This window comes from Lissotriton helveticus, chromosome 10, assembly GCF_964261635.1.
Source record: "Lissotriton helveticus chromosome 10, aLisHel1.1, whole genome shotgun sequence".
Lineage (NCBI taxonomy): Eukaryota > Metazoa > Chordata > Amphibia > Caudata > Salamandridae > Lissotriton > Lissotriton helveticus.
Window position 1 is genome coordinate 230,262,300 of NC_136071.1, and position 22,667 is coordinate 230,284,966.

Here is a 22,667-nt window from a genome sequence, read left to right on the forward strand (position 1 = left end):
TCCAGTCAATTTGTGTCCAAACCTTTTGTACGCTGGCTGTACAGGTGGCAATTCGTCATCAGATTCATCCTCAAATGATTCAAAATGTCTCACAGATGGTTGGGGAGATGGATGATAAAAACTTTTTCTTTCGGGACTGCCATACTGCCTTCTAGGCTGCTGAGGGGAGGTTGGGTGTTGAAAATCACTGGAAGGAGGTGGCATCTGAAAGTGTCTCACTGATGGGCGTGGGGAGGAAGGTCTTGCTTGTCCATTACCTCCAAACTGTTTCATTGACCGCCTGCCTGGGCCTGGTGACATGGATCTTCCACTCATATCATAACTTTGAGGCTGTAATGCTGGCTGTGGAGCAAGAGATTCTTTCATGAATTGTCCCAAAGGACTTCCAAATTCTCTTGGTGAGAAGTCTTCAAATTCTTCCTGCTGGATCCCACCATCAAATGCTCTCCTTGTGGGCTTTGGAGAAAGAGTTCTTTGAAGTCTGCTTCCTTGAGGGAGACCAGGAGGCGGGCCTGCCTTTCCGTGAACGCGTTTTGCCACTGGGGATCTTGCAGACCTTTGTTTTGGGTTGCTAAATTTCTCAGGAGGCAATAACAATGATTGATCTTCATAGTCGTCATCTTCTTCATCATAATCAGTCAAAGATATGTGTGGAGATGGGGGGAGCGGAACATCAAGCTTTTCACGGCCGAACATTTTGACTTGGGGTCTGGGGAAAAGCCTATATTTTCTGTTCCTTGACAAAGTAGAAGGAACTTTTTCTTCCATTCCCTGCTGTTCGAAGAAATGATTCTGTGACCTGGAGTAGTTGTCATATTGCTCGTCAACCTGTTCAGCTTCATCTACTTCCATGATATCATCCATTGGGTAGGCATAGGGATTGTATGAAGATTCGCCATAAGGAGAAAAGCCATGATCTCCATAGTTATTTTCATCCTGTAGGTCAGCTTCATCATAATAATCCATTTCTTCTTCTCCAGTATTGTACTGTCCATTAGATGTGCCGTAGTCATCATATCGGTTTTCATAATAGGCATGTGTCTCTTCATCTTCATAGTAATCCATTTCATCACCATGGCCTTCATAGTCCTCGTATGGCGAATAATTATAACCTTCATTATACAACTCGTCATCATATTCCTCATCATAGTTGGCATACTGGCTTTGAGATGGATAATTGCCATCATTGTAATAGTCCATGTTCTCATTGTAGGGGTCTTCCATCTGGTATTCATGGTAATCATCATAACTCTCCATGCCACTTCCGTAGGCTCTAGATCTATTGTACCCATATTGTTGGTCATAATACTGGTCTTCGTTATAGCTGCTAGAATTTTCTTGAGGTGGGTAGCCATTAAAGTCTCCTTGATTGTGATAGGGATCATAATATGCCTGAGGTCCTCTAGGAGGATAGCCACCAGGTTGTGGAACAAATCCCCCAGGAGGCATTCCTTGGTACATTTCATTTTGAATCCAAGGTGGAACGCCATACATGCTCGCCATGAATTCAAAATACCGCTGGCGGCCAGGGAAATTGTTCATGTTATTACGATACCAGAGGACTTCATCTTCAGATGGAAATGGCATTTTTTTACCTCCCGTTCTAGACATCCAGGCTTCCCGCATTTCCCTCTCATCGCCGGGATATTTTGTCCGCCGGGATAAAAATTTTCTAGTCATCCAGTTAGCAGCAGCAGATACTTTGGTTAAAATCTTAGCTTTTGGTTTAAACTTAGCTTTGGCCTTTTTCCGGCTAAAAAAGCCACCAAAAAGTTTACCTTTTTTGCCTGCTTCTCCTTTCTCTCCGGATTTACCTCCAAGACGTATTAACATAAAGGATGGTTTCTTTGCGGTACCACCGTCACCACCAGACGATGCTTTTGCAGCAGCCTCTTTCTTTTTCTTGCTCCGCCGTAAGCCCATCATGAGTTTTGATGTGTTTTTCAAAACGGCTGCAGATTTCTTCTTTTTGGCCAAAAGAGATGGCACACCAATTTTCTTTTTTAAGCCCAAGAACAATTTGGATGCAGTCTTAAATTGACCTTTTTTGGAGCGCCTGCTGGGCCTGAGACCTCTAAACTTCATGAAAAGTCTGCCTGTGCTCTTCAAGCTTCTCTTAGACTTGGGTGGCGGCATTGGTTTCTTGGCCAAGCCCGCCATTGCCTTTGTTGCCCCTTTTAGCTGGGCCCTAGCCATGTCTTTCTTGACAGCCTTCCTCTTATTCTCATCTGTGGCGAGCCCTAAGAGCAGCTTGGATGTTCCTTTCAGGTTGCCACTTGTAGTTGCTTCTTCACCATCTTCCTCTTCCTCTTCAGACTGGACCCTCCTTCCTCGTCCCTTCTGCATGCCAGCCATGTTTTTTGTAGCCCCTTTTAAGGCTGCCATGCGTTTTGCCTTCTTGGCGTCCTCATCACTCTCATCATCCTCTGCCGCCTTCTCGCTCTCTCCCCCGCTGTCTTTCACCAGCTCTGCATCTGAGCCCTCCTCTGACTCACTGGCGATGGCTTTCTTTCCCTTTTTGGCATCTTTTCCTTTCTTTAGGTCTTCCTTTCCTTTGCCTTTTCCCCCTTTGGGATCAGCCTTGGCACCTTTCTTATCATCCTTGCCGGCTTTCTTGTCATCCTTACCGGCCTTGGCATCATCCTTCCCTTTCTTGCCCTTGTCTGCCCCTTTGGCATCAGGTGTTTTTTTCTTATCAGGTTCCTTGCCCCCGCCTTTCTTTGCAGCCTGTTTTGTGTCACCCTTTTTGCCAGCCATGATGAAAGGGATTTAAGGTCATTAGAGTTTAGATGATTGGTTAACTCGAGTCTCTAGTTTGCCATAGACCCAGGCTGCACAGACCCAACCCTTTTGGGTTCAGTTCCTTGCCACTGACCTCACTCGACCTGCCAATGTTCTGGGAGGTTGTAAAATGACAACTTATTTTAGCTGAGAAACAATTATGGTATGGACAACATATCCTTTAAGTATGATTTACAAATTAAGTGCAATCATTTCTTATAGGTCATTTAAGTATGAAGGCTTTTGGGTAAATGATATAAGCTGTAAAAACTTCGTAGTAACAGCATATAAAGATTTTCAAAGCCTGTGCTGTTCAGAATTGTGCATTTATATCAATTAAGGAAACTACTGCCATTCAGTTGATGTAAAAAGAATATGAGGTTCACTGATCCTGCCTTTGAGGCCTCTTAAAAGGCAGAGTGGGTGCAGGGAAAACGCTGGTACAGTTTCCAAAAGAATGCTGGTGGTGCAGAGAAGTGGTGGTGTCCTCTATATTAATATAGGTCGTTCTGCAAAGAAGTGTTGATGCATCCCTTTGAAATCTGTGGTGATTCAGGGTGTGGTACCTAAAAGTAGGGTTGTCCTGCACAGAAGAGTTGAAGCTTCTTTGCAAGTAGCATTATTCTGCATAGTTGGTGCGGTCTCCTAATTTGTCGACTGATCCTGTAAAAAGTGGCTACTTCAGTCTCTACAATTGCAGGGTTATCCTGCATTTAAAAGAAGGAAAATCCTCAGGAACTTGCTGTTGCAGTACTTTTAAATACAGATATTTCCCATCAGAACAGTGCTTGTGCAGTCTCTTTAAATGTAGGCTGATCCTGAATGGAGGTAATGACGCATTTTCTTTAAATGCAGGGTTATCTTGCGAAGTGTTGGTGAAGTCACTGTAAATGCTGACTGGTCCTTCCAATAAGTGCAGACAAGTGCAGGTACATTCTCTAAACCTAGGGTGCTCCTGCAGAGAAGGGTTGGTGCAGTCTTTTAACGCTGGGTGATCAAGAGGAAAATACTGGTTCCTTCCAATGCTTTGTGCTGGCGTAATGAATGTAAATGCAGCTTGATAGTTCTTAGAGGTGTCGACTCTTCAACATCCAGGCTCTCCTGAAAATGATCCTGCTAATTAAATTACAGTGGTCCTGCAGGGAAGTGCGAATGTAGAATTTTTAGTAACAGAAAGACCTGAAATGTCGTTCTGGAGAAATGTCTATTGAGGTACTGGTGCTCTTAAGTATCTGTCAGCATTGCCAGTACTTTCAGCCGCTACAGGCGAAACTCTCAAAAAAGTTCCTCCCAGGAGCATGCACAGCGAGTGGATGATGGTCGTTTGAAAAACCTCGAACGACGCATGTTTTGAGTAGTAGCCAGAGCGCCAAATATTGCCTTGACTGTCACCACGACCGAGAGCCCTCCTTTCCAAGCTGCGTTCCTTCCCGCTGTGCTGTGAATGGACGTCGCGGCGGGCGCTTCCGGGATTCCTTCAGGGGAGTCCTCGCGCTGTCCACAACGAGGCTGCTGCTTTATGCAAGGCTCTGGCGGCGCGAGACTAAGATATAGTGACAGGGCTGCTGTTCTGTAACCGTATCTCCTTGGCTCAGTTCTGGATGAATAATGCAAGCAGGCGGTACCGTTTCTGTCCCAAGAGCCTTGGAGACTTCTCCGAAGATGGGGGAGGGGGATAAGAAGGTAGGGCACTCTAAATGTCTCATCACAGAGAGTCCCTGTCCCATACACAATAATCCGTTAGCCAACAAGTAGTAAGTGGACAAAATGGAACTAAAGACAGAAAGGGGGAAATCCTTTCATGTACTCAAAACGACAGTAGCAATGCATCTGTTGATGCCACGAGGGGCTAACTATGTCAGTCAGTATTTAAGTAAGGAACAAAAGTGTAAAAGCAACGCACAAAGGTGATGTCGCATCCAGGACAAGAATATACAATAAATTGCAAACATATAAATTCCGTTGTCACTGAAAAACGTTGCATTCTAGCGCCAGTTGATTAATTCCTCAAAAGTAAGGAATAGCATTCGCAAAGGGAACATTTCAGGACGGTTCCTACGTAACAACAAACAAATAAATGTTTAACAACATTATTATTATTATTATTAAGAAGCTTATAAAGCGCGCAGCTACCCCCGTCGGGGGTGTCCCGGCGCTACAGATTGCAAGCAAGTAGGAAAGGTTACTAAGAGATGGTAAATAGCCACGTTTTAAGTTTGCGTCGGAACATAGGCTCTGAGTCAATGAACCTAAGATCCAGTGGAAGGCTGTTCCAGAGTCTAGCTGTGACTACTCCGAATGCTCCGAATGCTCTGCCCCCACTCCTGGCACGGCGAAATCTGGGAATCACCAGAAGGCGTAAGCTTCGGTCCTGATTACAAGTCAGATAGAAAATTACGACCCACGTGCATTGGTTAGTATTGTGAGTATGCACCGAAATCTGCAAACTGTGCCCCATTTTTGGGCATATTTAAGCTATTTATCGCACTTCATAAATTCTGAACCCACGCTGTCAGATTCCGTTGCTGCTAAAGATACCAAATATCCCCCCATGAGACTTCTAATCAGGGCCTCAGGTAAGTTAAAGAGTGAGTTAGTCAGACTTGCAAACTGTCTCCAAAGCTGCACAGGTATGGTACTAGAGGTTTACAATTAAGCATGGCTGCTATGTGGCCCGATACCATGTGTGATACCATCAGCCGGTCCAAGCAGTTTCATCCGACTTTTTAAAAAAAGGATGTGCTTTACAAGGTTTAAAGTGTGGGAATAGTGCCCAGGCCTCAGTCCTGTGCTGTAAGCCACCACGTGCAAAGTTTACCGACCATCTTTTGACCCTTCCCTGATGTCGCTGGTAAATTGCCCCTGTTAGAAATGGGAGTCTCTAGATAGCAATAGTAATGGTTTACCCCCTGTACATGTAGGGACCCTTCCTTCTTGTCAGGCTAAAAGGGATTACACAGGTATAACCTCTGCTCCCCTTCCCTGGTAGCTTGGCATGAGCAGTCAGACTTATCTCAGAGGCAATGTGTAAAGCATTTGTACCAAAACACTCACAGTAAAACAGTGAAAACACTCCAAAATGGACACCACACCGGTTTAAAAAAAGAGCCAATTTTATCTAATCAAAACAAGACCAAAATGACAAAACTCCAACATACACATGCGAAGATATGAATTTCCTAAGAATGAAGCAAATATACAGTTCTTTGAACACGTTAGCGCCAACCGCGGCAGGGCCGGACTGGGAACCACAACTGACCCTGGCAAAGTGCTTGGCTGCTCCCCCCCCCCCGCCTTCGAGGGGTTTGGGGGTGCCGCTGAGCTCTTTGCCACGGCTGGTTTTCGGCCGATTTTGGTACAGGGCCGATTTTGCAGCTATCCTGCAAAAACGGTCCTGTAACAAAATTGGCCCCCAGGGGCCCAAAACCGGACCCCACCCGTGCCGCGCAACGGGGGATTGCCCCATGCCCGCTTATCGCGGCTTCATGACCAACAAATCCCATTGTTCAGTCCGACCTCAATAGAGTTGAGGGAAGGCGTTAGGGAAGACACCCAAACAGTACCTGAGAGTTGAAAAGTCCTCAAGGACCTTGCTGTGAAGTGGAGCAGTGAGGCGTCGTTTGAGTCGCGAGACGTGAGTGCTGCACATCGATGTAGAAGTCATTGAGTCCTTGATGTCACATGATTTGCAGATCGCACTCCTTGAAGTTGAAGTCAGGAGCGCTGACTTCGGCAGTCGCGGGGCTGCGGTGTAATCGCGGGCGGTGCGTCATGCACTTCACGATGCGGTGTCCGTGGCTTCAGTGCAGGCAGTGGTGTGGCGTCTGTACGGCACTGTTGTGTGTAGACTCGGGGATGCGGTGTCGCTGCGGTCAGTGTATCATGCTCCGCATGAGGTGGTGATCATAGCTTCAGTGCAAGCAGCTGTGTCGGGTGACAATGTCGGAGTCAATTATGTTGTCGTCGGCAGACCAGGGGCTGCGGTGTCGTAGAGGGCGGTGACCACAGCTACGGTGCAGGCAGTGCAGTCGGTGACAGAGCAAAGCGGCATTGGTGAGACCAGGGCTGGGGTGTTGTCGAAGTCTGTGTCCAAGGCCACGGTGCAGGCAGCAGTGTTCACGAAAACGTGAAGCAACATCATCGGTGAGACCAGGGCTGCGGTGTCATCAATGTCGGTGCTGTGCTCACTCAGCGAGCGGTGCCCAGGGCGTCGGTGCTGGCAGCGGTGTCGGTGATGGCTTCGGGAATCCTTTTCTTTCAGTTACTACCCACCAAACATCTTCAAGGGCCCAGAACTAGAATTGGCACCACTTGGCAGGTCAGAGCTCCGAGTAGTGCAGTTCAGGTGCTGGGAAGATGAAGGTGAAGTCTTTTGTATCCTTGAGACTTCTTAACAGGAGGCAAGCACACAAAAGCCCTAGGAGAAACTTCACAAGCAGTATACACAGCAAAGTCCAGTCCTTTTCCTCTCCAAAGCAGAAGCAGCAACTGGAGACAAACTCAGCAAAGCAACATACAGCAAGTTTACAGGGCTACTCCTGTGGGTGACACAACCAATGCCGCAGGCCCACCAGTAGCATTTGATTTACAGGCCCTGGGCACACCAAGTGCACTTTACTAGGGACTTACCACTAAATAAAATATGCCAATCATGGAGAACAAATCAGAATCACAATGTACACAGGAAACACAGTCACTGTGTTGGTTGTACATCTCATTCTCCTCCCAAAACCTGGGTATCCTGGTCCACCGCATGGCACTACAGAATTTTTCAACCCATAGTTTGTCACCCAACAGTCCATTAACATGATACCAGGGCCCACACTTGCACACTTAAGGTGGTACATTGAGGGATACACATGGTCACAGAGACTGCGCAATTTACATGAAAGACAGTTTACACTATTTCCTATGGATAAGCATGCCAGTGGATACACGGGGATGTTATACAGTATTTTACTTTCCCTTACTCGTATATCTTCTGAGGACCACCTGACTGAGGGTTTCCTTCCCTAAGAGCAATGCAGCAAGCTTTCAGCCCACTACCACAGCTGGAACGAGTCCTTTTCCTTTTGCTTGCCCTTTGCGGCTAGGGCGTCAGGACTTGGGCGCCCCTCTAGTGGCTGGGGAAGCGCATCTGCTGTTTTGGGGCTGTGTTGGAAAGCCCCTATGATCATCTTGAATGCAGGGGTATTTTAACCCCACCCAGTAAGGTGGTTGATACTTTGCATTGAGCTTCTTGATGCTGAAGGAGTTGAAGGCCAGATTTCTTTCTCCCGGTGGGGCTCTTCTTTAGTGGTCCGGAGCCACGGAGGTACAGCTTCTTTGAGTCACAAGCTGCAGGCACTTCAAATCCCTTGAGCCTTGAGGCAACCAGAATATAGTGGAACAGTGAGTACGACCATGGAGCATTGTTGACAATATTTGCAGGAACATTTCTTAACCCTTTAGTGCTCATTCTCTTGCGAATACTTACTTAGCAGTACTATCCAGCCTTCAGTGTGCCTAATTTGTTAAAGCTGGCTTTTATTTTTACCTGGTGCTCAGAGCGAAAGGGCTTTCCTAGAGCCTTACAAGACATCTTTTGGAACTTCGCCACCCAGTAAAAACACTGGGAACAGGCAGTGTGAATCATACTAAGAGTATGAGGTGAGACAGTGTGTGTTCTAGTGTGTTCTAGTGTGTGCTGGCTCAGGTCATTCTGGATTTACATGTCATTCGGGTGGTTTTGGCATGATTGTCTAACTCTTTTGACTCTCGCTACTTTTCCTGTGCCTCTATAACAGGTAGCCTATCCATTAATAGGCTGGACCATTTCCGGGTGAGGATTCTGCATTATAGGTGTTCCCGATCCAATAGCATCACCAAGGTGTAGCACAGACACGAACAGTGAGTCATTCCTGACTCTAGGTTAAGGTCAGGTAACTGCTGTGTCTTACTTCATCTGTACTATTATATGCCTCATCTGTACCAGTACGCACATCATCAGTGTTCTTGAATTCCTCATTTGTCAATTTTATACTGTGGCAAATTCATCTATCAGTTTATATTTTAGTTTCTTTTTTTAGTTTATTGTTTGTTCCCAAACCCCCTTCCCTTGGCAGTATCAGTCGGCACACTGTTGACTCTATCCGCTGGCAATTGGATGCTTTCAGGGGATTGCGGGACCATGCTGCCTCTGTGACTGAAGCCAGGAAGAAGAACGCATTCCATTGAAAATTGGTTCTGACAACTTGCACTTTAGCACTGATCAGCAGTGTTAAAGTGCCCAGGGTACCTAAACCAGCAAAAACTAAGTTCAGCATAACGTTAAAATACAAGCGGTAGAGGCGAAAAGTCAGGGAAACCCACGCCAAGGATGCCAGACAGTACAGATAAAACACCCCAAGGCCAGTGTGTTCCTTGCCAGCACTAAATTCTCTGTCACGCCTTCATGTGTTGGCTTCGTGGTTGCACTTTGGTGTAGGAAACTAGGTGTTTCACCAGCATGCTCTGTACCAGTTAGAGACAAGAATTGTATATGAATGGAAATATTAATATATATATTTGTATGGTTTGATTTAGTATTGTTCCTTTTCCCTCGTCCTGAGGAGGCCGAAAAGATTACAAAAGCTGAAACACGTCCGCGTCGACGACATTCACTTTGGAGGAGTCCTCACTAAATTTAAAATGAGTGATATATAAAAAACATTTTGTGACACAAGAGAGCTATATGAAGGGCACTTTTTGCCTCTGTGCACACATTCGACTACCTCCGACTGGACCGCCCAAAATAAATGGGCAGACACTGACTATAAAAAAATATTTCAGGGTATTGGCAACATAAAGATGTTTGTATCATTGTTTGTGTTGTATATATATATTTCTTTATGTACATTTGTATGTCTTTGTACAATTGAATGTTATTATTGTTTGAAGATCAGTCCCATTGTGTAGGTGTGCCTTACATTAATTTAGGTAATATATTTCTGTAGGATTCAACGACTAAAGTGAGGGTAATTGAATGTTTCCTACATTAAAATAAAAGCAATATATTAATTCCAACGTATCATTGTTCTTCTATACATGATTGCCTCTGTGACTGACGGCAGGAAGAAGAGCACGTTCCATTGAAAATTGGTTCTGACAACTTGCACTTTGGCACTGATCAGCAGTGGTAAAGTGCCCAGAGTACCTATAAAAATTTGGAGGGATAGTGGTGTTCCCGAGGGAAATGTCCGCACTATTCTATGAACCACAATTATATATCATAAATTAGTACACGAAGAGTTAGAACAACGCAATAGAAACAGTAATAGTGTCTTGGGTGCTAAAGAAAATCTATGCACCTACTATCCAAAGGTGCTATAGGCAAACACCGAAATGCAAGCCCGAGTCAGTGTATATGGGGAGATTCTGATTACAGCACTCCAAATTGGTAAAATTCAACAGCGAGCTCTGGTATATAGCCCTCAGCACTCAAGCTTTTATACACAGGAGTGTTCAAACAAGCAGACACAGATGCAGTTCAAAGGAACAGTTTCTTCATAAATAGTGACAGATCGGCAGTTGTGACGCCAATATAATTTGAGATCCAAGTCTGTAATCTTCAAAAGTTTCTTTATTCAAAATTTCATAAGGATTTTTCCAGCATATTGTTCGCCGAACTGTGATTTTGTAACTTACTGTGATCTCAAGAACTCAGGATATGGGAATTTCTTATTTACAAATGCCCCCTACACCAGTGATTATGTGTTACACCTTTGGAAGAAGTTGAGCGCCCTGGAAATCCCAGGGTGTTAGTAATGAGGGTCTCTAGTTGGCAGAGTTAGGTAGCTTTGTCCAAATAGGGACCCCTGCTTCTAACCAGGGTAAGGGGGATACACACTTTAGATAATCCCTGTTCACCCCCTTGGTAGCTTGGCACGCGCAGACAGGCTTATCCCAAAGCAATGTGTAAAGTATTTTTACCAACACTCACAGTAACACAGTGATAACACCACAAATGGACACCACACCGGTTTAGAAAAATAAAGTATCTTTATCTAAACCTAACAAGACCAAAACGTCAAAAATCCAACGTACAAGTATTCCGAAAAATTACTTTCACAAGGTTTTAGCAACTGAATCCATAGAATACTATGGATGCGTGATTTCTTGCAAAGTACCTGTTGTTGCGAAAAAATTCACCGAACCAAACAGCCGCAGCCGCGAGAGGTGTCTCAAAACAATGCAATGCATCATTCCTGAGACCTTCGTGGATGCGATGCGACAGTTCCGCTGTACACAGGGGAGCAATGCGTCGGGTCCAGTCTGCAGGGGGAAGCAATGCATTGATTCTTTGACGACTCTGTTCTGCAGGTGATGCGTCGGGAAAAAGTTGCATAACAGGGACGATGCGTGGAAATCCGGGATGGGGTGGCAAATGATGCGGTGGCGGCGGGCAGCACTGCGTCAACCTTTTCAGCTGCGATCCCTCGATGCGTCCATTCTTGCAGCGGCAACAGGTGCTGCATCGGTTTCAGCAGTGGTGTGGTGGTGTGGGGATATTCTTCTTGCACCACAGCGTTACATTGGAAAAACTGTCACAAGAAGAGCGATGCGTCGATTTCCTTGGTGTTGCGTTGCTTTCCAGCTCCCAGCAGCAGAACCAACCTCCAGAGGCTCCACATAGTCACAGGCACTTCTGGCAGGTCAGAACTCCCAGCAAGGAAGTTCAGGGGAGCTGGGAGTGAAGTCTTTGTGTTCCTGAGACTTCAAAGCAGGAGGCAAGCTCTACTCAAGCTCTTGGAGACTTTCCTCAAGCAGGGGACACAGCACACATCAACATCCTTCTCTTTTCATTAGCAGAAACAGCAGCTGCAGGCCAAACCCAGACACACAGCAAGGGCAGTACTTCTCCTCGGTTTCTCTAGCTCTTCTCCTTGGCAAAGGTTCCTCTTGATTCCCGAAGTAGTCTAAAGTTCAGGGGTTTTGGGTTTGATACTTATACCCCAAAATGTCTGTGTTCTCTTTGTGCAAGGGGCTCTGAGCCCAGTTCAAACCAGTTCTGGGGGCACTCTGCAAGTGCACAACAACATCCATTGTCAGTGTGAGCCTTGGCTCCAGACACACCACAAGGGGCGGAGCCATCATTGTAGAAGGCAGACAGAGCCCTCTTCAGGTGCAGGTGCTACTCCTCCCACCACTCCAAATGCAGATCAGGCCTATTCAGCCTAGCGCAGCCTCATCCAGACTCTCTGGAGCCACTGCACATCCACAGCCCCTGTCACTCCAAAGCCGGACAATCAATGCACATCCTAGCAGAAGCACACATGATGGCTAAGCAAGAAAATACCTACTTTCTAAAAGTGCAATTTTCAAACACAGAAAGTAAAAATCACCTTTTCTAAAAGATGCATCTTTAGATTCTGAGCTCAGACATACTAAACTTTATTTTCCTATCTGGTCCCAATGGTAAGTTATATTTATAAGAGGTTATAAATATACTCTCATGCTTTTCTTTGGGGACAGATAGCCTTACAATAGTAAAAAACTAAATTGACAGTATTTCATTATCAGGACATGCTACATACATCAGGGCATGTACTACCTTTCACATACACCGCACCCTGCCCAGAGGGGTACCTTGGACCTACGTTAGGGGTGACTGACATGTAAGAAAAGGGAAGGTTAGTGCCTGGCAAGTGGGTGCACTTGCCAAGTCGACATGGCAGTTAACAACTGTACACAGACACTGTGATGGCAGGTATGAGTTACCTTTTCAGAGCTACTAATGTGGGTGGCACAATCAGGGCTTAAGGCCCACTAGTAGCATTTGATTTACCAGCCCTGGCACACTTAGTGCACTTTACTAGGGACTGACCAGTAAGTCAAATATGCCAATCATGGATAATCAATCATGTTCACAATTTACTCAGAGAGCGTATGCACTTTAGCACTGATTAGCAGTGGTAAAGTGCCCAGAGTCCTAAAACCAAGAACAACAGGCCAGGAAAAAATAGGAGGAAGAAGCAAAAAGTTTGGGGATAACCCTGCAAAAAGGGCCAAGTCCAACACAAGGGGTCTTTTGAAACTCATTATTGCCCTTCACACTGCTACGTGCTGTCATGTTATGACAGGTGGTAGGGGGGGTATGACTCCGAAAATCCCCATCAGAAATGGTTTGAAACAGGGATGCCTATTGGCCTCTTTTTTTCTATATATATTTGGCAGACCTGCCCGAAGTGATGAGTAGGACAGATGGTGATGCCCTAAACTAAGGCTCTTAGGTACACTTCTTCATACCGATGATATTGAACTGCTTGACCTAACTCCTAAAGGTCCCCAGAGACTTCTTGATACAATATCATCATACTCAGATACTCATTTCCTGAAGGCAAATGTAAATAAAAGTAAGGTTATGAGGTTTCGCACAAAGGGGGGTCAGATAAACACAATGTATAAGTGGTTTCTTAATAATTCCGCCACAGTAGTAGTAAAATCTTACCTTTATCTCAGAAGAATAATTTTAGGAAATCTGGCTGATAGTGAACATATCTCACATATATCAAATAAGGCGTTGCACATGAAAATGTACTAAAGGCACTTAATGAAGCAACAGCTCATAGGCACTTTAATCATCTTTCAACAGTATATAAAATGAATATTCCCCAAACACTTTTATATGCTATAGAGACACAAAAAACAAATTAGTGGTAGTTTATGCTTAAAGTGGAGAGGAAGATTCTTCGTACTAGTTGCACTTTAAATACCATGGTGTCAATAGAAGACCTTAGGTTGGATTTTGTATTGGTAAGCAAGTTCATAAGAGGATTGGCAGCTATGTTACAGTGGTTCAAATGCCTTCTGCATGATAAAGAAACCTCTTTGAGAAGTCTTATGGTATCGGATTGCCTTGTGCCCACTACTGAGGCTGGATTATTTTAAATTAGTATTTTAACTGCACTTCAGCACTTTTCTCTGACTAGATCAGATATTCAGAATATGAGTTATGATTATCTTAAAACCTGTACAAGATATACTATGAAAATGACTCCATGGAAAATGATATAGAGATATGTAGAGCAAAACATTGTTTTCATTATATTATTCAATCTTGTCAGTGTATTTGAACTGGAATTTGGAACATTTAGTCCGAAGATGCATGATGCTATAAAGACTGAAATGTTTACCATTATAAACTGTGATGAATGCATGGTAGAATATAATATGGGAAGAGAGAATATGTAATTTATGTTAAAAAAATGATGTACATACAGTTGAACATGTTGTATTTGCTTGTGTTGCCTTAAACATTTATCAACAGAGATTTTTAAAACCACTTTTAAAAAAATGTCATTTTACAACAGCAATAGCTGCAAGGGAGATGATAAACTACCCAGTTAATGAACTAATGTGTTGTAAATTTTATTACATTTTAGCTCCTTTTTACAGCTATAGTAATGGATGTAATTCTGATTGTTTTTTGTAGATCTCATTGTTAGATCTAAATCTAATAAAAACATGAAGTTTTTGTTACCGCAAGCATTCCTTTCATGGTGTATAGCTTTGTGCTAGACTTGTCAGCCTTAGAGGGTCTTCCTTCAAACGTTTTACCTGCTTGCCTCCATTTTTGTTGCATTCGTTTTTGATGGCCTTAGGACTTTGTGCACTTTACTGCAACCTGAAGGCAGTGTCACACTACGATGTTGACTTGGCATTTAAAGCCAATTACCAAGCCTTAAATTCCCCTTTTATTACATATGCCACCTGGGTAGCCCATAGGACAGGGTGCTGTGTAAGTAAAAGGTAGGCTTGTTCTATTAAGTTTCACATGTCCTGGTAGTAGTGAACAACTCCTAAATTCTTTTTTTTACTACTGTGAGGCCTACCCCTTGCATAGGATAACATTGGGGATTCCTTATTACATTTAATAAGATGTAATTCCTATTTGAGAGAAGGTGGATCATGTTCAGTACCTATGGAATTGTGTAATGAGAACTCCCCTTCAATGATAATGTTGGATTTATTGTTACACTTTTAAAAATTCCACTTTTATAAAGTTGCAAAAACAACAATTGGTGGACAAAATGCTGCACAATGTAAAACATTTACCCCAGCACAGAGATCTGGGCCTAAATCCATCGTGTTTGTGCTCCCCATGCCATTCCAGTTCAGACCCAGCCATATGTAAATCAGTCTTTACCCTCCTCCCCATGGGAACAGTCCAGCCTAGACTGCCAGGCCAGGTCCTCCCTGGATTGAAAACAACATCCAGGACCGGTTTCGGGGCAGCACCCCTCATCAGCCAGGCTAGCTTGACGTTGCTTGGAGAGCACAGGACCCATGTCTGGGTATACCCTGCCAACTTAGGGCAATCATAGCAAGCACAAGGAGATAATGGACGGAGTGCTGAAACTTTTCAGACACCCACCCCCAGTCACAGATCTGGGTTGAATCCATAATTGTTCTTTAGCTCACATTGGCACCCCAGTTCAGACCTAGCCATATGCAAATCAGTCTTTTTTTTTTTTTTTGTCTCATCTCACCAATAAGCAAATCAGTCTTGACCCTGTGCCTCATGGGAACAGTCCAGCACAGACTGCCAGGCCAGGTCCTCCGTGGACTGGAAACAAGCATCCTGGGACCGGTTTCAGGGAAACACCCCTCATCAGCCAGGCTAGCTTGAATTCAGTGGCATAGTGAGCAAGGGACCCACCAGCACCTGGTGACAGTACTTCTGCTGCTCTGGGATCAGGGTGGGAGAGAGGTTCACTCCATCCAGTGACCCATCATGTTCCTTGGCTGACAGAAGGTCAGGAAGAGGCTCACTCTCCTCTTCCATTCCATCATCTGTAGCCAGGAGCATTGTTACATCAGAACTCTTAAAGTGAAGTTTGAGGTGGTTTACATGTAGGACCCTCAAAGGAAGGGTTCCTGGGAGTTTGCAAGTTGATCAAGTAGGTCACATCACTCTTGCACTCCACCAGCCCAAATGGACCACTCCACTTGTCTGGGAGCACACTAGGCTCCACTGGTGCCATCACCCACACTTTTTGGCCAGGCTGAAACTCAACCAGAGTGGTATTCTGGAAGTTCCAATGTTTCATCTCCTCCTGGCTGGCTTCCAGGTTCACCTGAGTCTGGTTTCTGAAGGCCCGCATGTAGCGAGCACATTTTGGGGGGTCTTACAAGGAGTTTTCTCCAAGCCCTCCTTCACCAGACTCAAATGTCCCCTCACAGGTTGCCCATACAGCAATTCAAAGGTACTGAACCGTAAGGATTTCTACGGTACTTCCCTGTAGGCAAACAACAGGCATGGTAGGAAGATGTCCCACTTACGTCTCATAGGTTCTTCAAGATCCTTTATCATGCCTTTCAGGGTTCAGTTGAATCTTCAAACCAACCCAATCCCTTGGGGATGGTAAGGAGTGGTAAATTTATACATTACACCGCACTCCTCCAACAGTGACTTCATATACCTGGAAAAGAAGTTTGTATCACGGTCAGAGACCACCTCTCTGGGAAACCCCTCATGGGGAAAGATCCCCATCAATGCAAGGCTCACCACAGGGCCATGATTGTCCTGAGAGGGACAGCTTCTCGGTACGGGGTGGCATGATCTACCAACACCAAGATAAACTTGTTTCCTAAGGCTGTCTTGGGTTCCAGTGGCCCCACAATGTCGATGCCCACCCACTTGAAAGGGGTGCTCACCACAGGAAAGGGTTGGAGGGGAGCCTTATGCTTCCCTCCAGTCTTGCCACTTGCCTGGGAAGTCTGACAACACCTACAATATGCGCCAGTGTGCCTCTGCATTTGGGGCCAGTTAAAGTGGATGACAAGCCTGTGATAGGTCAAGTCACACTCCAAATGTCCTGCAAAAGTTATGTCATGAGCCAGACCCAGTAGTAAGGTCCTGTAGCATGCGGGTACACCCAGCATAGGGCTGCCCTGGGGTGAGCAACCTTAGGCTCACTCCCGAGGACACCCCCCACGCCGCACGGCTCACCAGCTGTAGCGCGTCTCTGCCCTAGCACCACAGGTTCGTCCCTGGCCTCGGTGCCCCCGCTGCTGCTCGTTTTCTTTCTTCCCCGCTGTTGCCCTCATTGTGTGCATTTACCATTTGTACTTCTTGATTCTGTAATTGTCTTTTTTGTGCCTTCGTGAATACCGTAACCCCTGGTGTGCCCCCTCCCCGCTCCCCGCTTCCCGCCGCTGCTCCCTCGCGGCCCGCCCCCTTTTTCTTCTGTTACCCCATTGGCCGCCACGCTCCCGCCTCCCAGTTGCTCCTCCCTCCCACTTGGCCTCATATGGAGCCCGCGCGGCGCAGGTGAGTGTGACCTGTCCCAGGACTCCCCCCCACGCCGCACGGCTCGCCAGCTGTAGCTCGTCTCTGCCCCAGCGCCACAGGTTCGTCCCTGGCCTCGGTGCCCTCGCTGCTGCTCGTTTTCTTTCTTCCCCACTGTTGCCCTCATTGTGTGCATTAACCATTTGTACTTCTTGATTCTGTAATTGTCTTTTTTGTGCCTTCGTGAATACCGTAACCCCTGGTGTGCCCCCTCCCCGCTCCCCGCTTCCCGCCGCTGCTCCCTCGTGGCCCCGCCCCCTTTTTCTTCTGTTACCCCATTGGCCGCCCCACTCCCGCCTCCCAGCTGCTCCTCCCTCCCGATTGTGCGCCAAAGGCGTGCCAAAGGCAAGCCCGTCTGTGCCCGTCCGCGCCTGGACCGCGCCCAGCGCCAGGACCCCTGGCCCCCAACGATGCCAATCCGCAGGACGGACCTACGACGCCGCCACCCTCAATGCACTCAAACCCGACCGGAGCCCCGCCTGCTACCGAGCCACCCCGAAACGCACCTACGGACCCTTCAGCTGCCAAGTCTGCAAGTTCACCTGCCTCCGGATCTGCACAACACCCAAAAGGCAAGGCACCAGCAAAAACCACCTCAAGTGCATCCTGCTCAACACCCGCTCCGTCCACAGACACGCCGTCGAACTCTAGAACCTGCTCGACACAACATCACCAGACGTCGCCTTCCTCACGGAAACCTGGATGAACGCCTCCTCAGCGCCCGACATCGCCATTGCCATCCCGGACGGATACAAGATCACCCGGAAGGACCGCGTCACCCATACCGGAGGAGGCATCGCCATCGTCCACAGGAACACCATCCGCATCACGACCAACTCCGACGACACCCTCACCACCGCCGAGCACCTCCACTTCCGGATACACACCGACCACAAGACGACCCTCAGAGGCACTCTCATCTACAGACCCCCAGGCCCACGCACACAATTCAGCGAAGCCATCGCAGACTTCATCAGCCCGCACGTCCTCATCTCCTCCGACTTCATCCTCCTACTGGACCTCAACTTCCACCTGGAGAACAACAATGACAGCAACACCACCACTCTGCTGGACAACCTCGGACTCAAGCAACTGGTGAACACCCCCACCCACTACGCCGGCCACACGCTTGACCCCGTCTTCTCCTCCAGCAAGCACATCTCCTTCAGCCACTCCACCGGACTTCATTGGACTAATCACAGCTTCGCCCACTTCAGCTTCAAGAAAACCACGACCCACCACCACCCGCAACAGGTTCCCCGCAGGAGCTGGAGCAAGATCACCGCCGACCAGCTCACCACCTCCCTCAGCCAGAACCCTCCCGCCATCGCGACGGACCCCAACAAAGCTGCCCGCAACCTCACAGAGTGGCTCACCAACTGCACCGATGATCTCGCACCACTGAAGAACCCTCCCAGCAGACCCGGCAGCAAGAAAGCCTCGTGGTTCACCAACAAACTCAAAACATCCAAGAAAAACTGCTGCACCCTCGAAAAAGCCTGGCGCCACGACCAGTCTACAGAAAACATGACTGCCTTCAAGAACGCCACCCGCACACACCACCAGCTGATTCGCACCACCAAAAGGACAACATTCAAAGAACGACTGGACAACAATACCCACAACAGCAAGGAACTCTTCAACATCGTCAAAGAGCTCGCCAACCCCAGCGCCGGAAACACTGACATCACACCTTCACAAGACCTCTGCGACTCACTCGCCTCCTTCTTCCACCGCAAGATCGCCGACATACACAACAGCTTCGGAGCACCGACCACGCACCCAACCACCGAACCAACGCCCCCCACCACCACCCTCTGCAACTGGACCCCGGTCAGCACCGAAGACACCACCCGCACGATGAACACCATCCACTCCGGATCCCCGACCGACCCCTGCCCACACCACGTCTTCAACAAGGCCGACTCCATCATCGCACACCAACTCCGGGACATTATCAACATCTCCTTCAACACCGCCACCTTCCCGGAGAGCTGGAAGCATGCCGAGCTCAGCGCCCTCCTGAAGAAACCGACAGCAGACCCCACCGACCTCAAGAACTTCCGTCCCATCTCGCTCCTCCCTTTTCCGGCCAAAGTCATCGAGAAGACCGTCAACAAACAGCTCGCCGCCTTCCTCGAGACAAACAAATCCCTCGACCCATCACAGTCCGGTTTCCGAGCCAACCACAGTACCGAGACCGCCCTCATCGCAGCCACCGACGACATCAGATCCCTGCTTGACAATGGGGAAACAGCTGCCCTCATCCTCCTGGACCTCTCTGCAGCGTTCGACACAGTCTGCCACCGCACCCTAATACAGCGCCTCAGCAACGTCGGAATCCAAGAGAAGGCACTGGAATGGATCATCTCGTTCCTCGCCAAAAGAACCCAGAGAGTCCGCCTCCCCCCGTTCAGATCCGCGGCCACCGAAGTCATCTGCGGCGTACCACAAGGATTCCCGCTCAGCCCCACCCTCTTCAACGTCTACATGAGCCCCCTCGCAGACATCGCACGCCAACACAACCTTAACATCATCTCCTACGCCGACGACACCCAGCTGATCCTCTACCTCACCAACGACCCTGCCACCGCCAGAGCCAGCCTACACGAGGGAATGGACGTCGCCGAATGGATGAAGAACAGCCGCCTGAAGCAGAACTCAGACAAGACAGAAGTCCTCATACTGGGATCATCCCCCTCTGCCTGGGACGACTCCTGGTGGCCCCCTGCCTTGGGCACCACCCCCAAGCCAACGGACCACGCAAGAAACCTGGGCTTCATCCTGGACTCCCCCCTCTCGATGACCAGGCAAGTCAACGCCGTCTCGTCATCCTGTTTCAACACCCTGCGCATGCTCCAAAAGATCTTCCGATGGATCCCCACCGAAACCAGGAAGACGGTCACCCAGGCACTCGTCACCAGCCGACTGGACTACGGGAACACCCTCTACGCGGGAACCACTCCAAACTACAGAAAAGACTCCAGCGCATACAGAACGCCTCCGCATGACTCGTCCTAGACATTCCCCGCCACAACCACATCTCTGCCCACCTGAGAGACCTGCACTGGCTCCCCGTCAGCAAGAGGATCATGTTCAGACTCCTCACCCACACACACCAGGCTCTCCACGACATGGGCCCCAAGAACCTCAACAGCCGCCTCACCTTCTACACGCCTACCCGCCGGCTGCGATCGTCCAGCCTCGCCCTCGCAACCGTACCACGCATTCGCAGAGCCACTGCCGGAGGAAGATCCTTCTCCTTCCTGGCGGCCAAGACATGGAACTCCCTCCCCACCCACCTACGGCTGACTCAGGACCATCTCTCCTTTTGGAAGCAACTCAAGACCTGGCTTTTTGAGCAGTAACGGACCCCTCCCCCCCAGCGCCTTGAGACCCGACCGGGTGAGTAGCGCGCTATACAAATTGTTTGATTGATTGATTGATTGATTCTCTCAATAAATCAAATGTGATCAAGACGGACCACCTGCTGCCTGGTCTGCAGCCTGCTGCCGCAAACCAACAAGACTTGGGCATTCCATCTGTGCTGTGTAGAACTCCTCCCTGGAGGGACCTCCTTCCTGCTGCCAATGAGTCAGCTCAAGCAGATCTCCATGTTTGGCCACATGTTCCCATATAGGTTCAAGGGCACCCCCCTCAGGTTCTGCCTCCACCTGGACCATGGGAACTTTATGGTCTGGTTTCCCAAGCCCTCTGCCCTTCCTCTTTCTGGCAGACACCTGGTCTATTCTTTCAGGCTCCAGGTCCTCTTGATCACCCCTACTGGCTGCCATTGACCGAGTGGTCACACAGGCCCACCTAGGCAGTCCCAACATCTTTAAATGAACTTGGCGCTCCACCTCCTTCCAAGGTGAGCTCTCCAGGTCATTGCCAAGCAGACAGTGAATAGGCATGGGTGGACTTACAACGACTTTCAAGGAACCTGAGACCCCCCCACTCAAAGGTAACCTGTGCTACCTTACAAAGGCTCTCAGAGTTGTCTGCAGCGACTACAGGGTGAAGTACATTGGGGATGACCTGCTCTTCAGACACCCATTGACATCTGACAGTTGTCACACTGGCTCCGGTGTCTCTTAGAGCCTCCACCCTCTTCCCATTAATTGCCGCCCATTGCAGGTATTTTTTAGTGTTATCCAGCAGGCATGTTTCCTGGACCATCTCCCAATGTGATCAGAGACATTACAGCTGGCTCCCCACCCTCAGTAGGAACCAACTCCTCCCCCAGCACTACACTAACTAACCACGGTGAAGGTGCACCAGTGGGTGCTGGTGGTGCCTTGGGGCAATTGGGATAATTCTGCATGTGACCCTCCTGACCACATGCATAACACTTATGTTGACCCCGGTTGTCTGGCCTACCCTTAGGACGCCATGGCTTCAACGAACTTGGGAGGGCTGGGAATCTTTACCCTAGGAACTATTGTGGGGCCTTTTAGAGAACTCCTTTTGGTTACCCTTGTCCCCCCACTCTTCTGCCTGGGACCCTGACCACCTTTGGCTGACCCCCCTTGAGGTACCCCTTGAGGACCCTGGAACACGTCCAACAGTGCGCCTCCTGAGCAAGCTTCCTGGGGTCAGTCAGCTTACTATCCATCAGATGCTGGTGCAGCTCGGGAACACAAAAACTACTCAAGTGCTCCCAAGCAATCAGGTTCTACAGACTTTGTCCAACCATCCAGTGCTCTGCAAGAAAGATTCACACACTCAACCCAAGTTTTGGATTCAAGCATCTTGAAGGACCTAAACTTTTCCCGGTGCTGCTCCGGTGTGAGCCCATACCTGAGGCATAAAGCCTTCTTCATAATGGGATAGGTCAGAGCACCTGCCTCCTCAAAAGGTGTCAGGGTGTTCCTCCCATTGCCTCAAAGTGTCTCCACAGGCCCGCCCCCCAATCCTTCTCAGGGACTTCATTCATATGCAGTGCTGCCTCATAAGATGCAAACCATTTATAAATAGACCTCACCTTCTGGAAATTCTGTACTAGGTCCTTGGGAATGTAAACCATATCCCCTTTCACTGGCTGTACACTGTTATCATTTGTATTGGACTCTGCCTGTTTGGCCTTGAGGTCCAGCTCCCTCATGCTCAATTCTTGTGGCAAAAGCTACTTATTTTCTTCCAAGGCACGAGCACTCTGGCTCTCCTCTGCCTTGTTCTTGATTTCCATTTCCATTTGTTTAATTTTGAGCCTCAGGACTTCCAATTCATGCTCTCTGGTCCTTTTGCTCTCCTCTATTTCCTCTGGAGAGAAATTCCCTGAAGAATAATTGCTGCCAGCCCTCAAGGTTGCTCTCCTGACAGGCAAGACCTCCCACCAGGCCTCTAATGCCTTCTGTAGCTCCTCTTTCCAAGAGTGGATCTTCATGAGACATCCAAAGCTCTTGCAGAATTGCTTGAGTTGCTCTACTTTGTAACTACTTAACATTTCAATGACAAACTCCAATTCTGCACCCTCACTTGCTGATTTACCATTCAGAGACATGGTGCATGGATGCTCTAAGGGTCAGATAAAAAAATTATCAAAAAATAAACACAGTACGTGGTTGGGTAGTGG